Below are 302 nucleotides of genomic sequence, written 5' to 3'. Positions count from 1 at the left end.
TGGTGGGATCAGAAATGGCCGCACACCGGCACACAGCAACTAGTTAATCCCTTCCATCCTGTCATCGGCGCGTCGGCTTCCGCCATCTGCTTTTCACACAGCACGACGGCAAAACACGAGGCTCGCCGGTCGTGTGACACACGAGAACCGGACACCGGGCAGCGCTGTGCAGTGGCGGACAACGAAGCGATGTCGATCGAGATGACAAACGCGGAGAAAGCATCCTCTTTTTCTGTTCTATACTGGTAATTTTCCGAAGCACGATGTACGCAGCACAAAGTTTAAATTATTCAGTTGAACCA

This window comes from Amblyomma mixtum, chromosome 5, assembly GCF_055824585.1.
Source record: "Amblyomma mixtum isolate Tamu chromosome 5, ASM5582458v1, whole genome shotgun sequence".
NCBI classification, from domain to species: domain Eukaryota; kingdom Metazoa; phylum Arthropoda; class Arachnida; order Ixodida; family Ixodidae; genus Amblyomma; species Amblyomma mixtum.
The sequence above is the reverse complement of the archived record's forward strand: the minus strand, read 5'-3'. Positions refer to the sequence as shown.